The sequence below is a fragment of the Sinocyclocheilus grahami genome, unplaced genomic scaffold (assembly GCF_001515645.1).
Source record: "Sinocyclocheilus grahami isolate Dianchi unplaced genomic scaffold, SAMN03320097.WGS_v1.1 scaffold17136.1, whole genome shotgun sequence".
NCBI lineage: Eukaryota > Metazoa > Chordata > Actinopteri > Cypriniformes > Cyprinidae > Sinocyclocheilus > Sinocyclocheilus grahami.
Genome location: NW_015516461.1, coordinates 1 through 1,312, shown reverse-complemented (window position 1 = coordinate 1,312; position 1,312 = coordinate 1). Strand labels below are relative to the sequence as shown.

The following is a 1,312-nucleotide window of genomic DNA, read 5'->3' as shown; positions in this document are numbered from 1 at the left end:
ACTTTTAAACAATTGGAAGGTGGGCTATTCCGTTAAGAGAGCTGAACCAACCATTAGTCCTTGACTTCCTGCATTACCCACAAGGCCTTGCAGTCCCTGGAGCACAAGAAACTTTCATTTAAATCTAGAATTAGAAACCATAATATTATAATGTTTTTGCACAATAGCCTTCTATCTTATTATTACATGTTTCTATTTAATTGATGTAGAAATGCATCAGTGACATCTTTTTTACATGGTATTTTTTCTACATGGTTCATGGTATTAGAATATAGAATGGGAACCTGTGTACCAGGCTTTCCTTCAGCTCCAAAAGGTCCAGATGGGCCAGGTAAACCCTGCAATAAACACCATCAACACTGACATTATCAGCATTCTACACAAAGATTGACATTAGTCCCAGCTTTTGTGTATGAACACTTACAGGAAGTCCAGGCATGCCAGTGAGACCCCTCTGCCCTGTTCGGCCCTGAAAATTAGATATGTATTGAGACTTTATTAAAATCAATATCACACAGCACAACTAGTTGAAAATATCTGTTTATAATACCTTAAAGCTTAGAACCATATTATATGACAATATACCATGAAGTGTATTACCTTTAGGCCTCTAGGACCAGACTTTCCAGAGAGGCCTTCGGGACCTTTGCTCCCCTTCAGTAAAATCAAGTTGGACAATTCACATTAGAGAATATTACACTCAATTTGAGACACTAAAAATCTTAATGCATGTAATTCAGGACAACTCTGACCTTTGGCCCCTCCTTTCCCACTTTGCCATGCGGACCAGTTTCTCCATCCTCTCCCTGTGTGAGGATATTGAGTTATGACTTTTAGGACTAATGGTGTACAGACAAACAAAAAAAAAGTATATTTTAGTATATTAGTGAAGCAATATTAATGTAACTCATACCTGGATCCCCTGTGGTCCTGGCAGGCCTCTGATGCCTGGGAAACCAGGAAAGCCTGTTGGTCCCTGCTCACCTTGAATGCCCTGTACCCCTGGGGCTCCTCTAACACCCTGGGAGGAAAATACAATTTTCAAGTGACATCTGTTATCATGAGGATAGTAACCTATTACATCAACTTGAGCTAAAATGTAGACACTATATATACTCTAAACTAATTCATATTTGTATGTTTACTTTGTTTCCTTTAGGTCCAATGTCTCCCTGGTCTCCATCAGGTCCTCTGTTACCCTTGAAAGACAGTAAAGCCATTAGATATTAAAACTCTATAGTCAAGACAGGTAAAAAATAGAGATGGCATGAGCTTACTTTGATACCAGTAAAACCTTTTGGACCTTGTGTTC

At 38.9% G+C, this 1,312-nt stretch overlaps 1 long non-coding RNA gene across 1 annotated transcript; it reads right to left on the bottom strand.

The window, feature by feature from the left end:
* Positions 1-54: 54 nt before the first annotated feature.
* LOC107579415 (uncharacterized) lies at positions 55-459 on the bottom strand. The gene is made up of 3 exons (XR_001608473.1): positions 425-459; positions 293-338; positions 55-96 (listed from the first exon to the last, which is right to left on the bottom strand). It is a non-coding gene; the product is annotated as an uncharacterized lncRNA (long non-coding RNA).
* Positions 460-1,312: the final 853 nt, after the last annotated feature.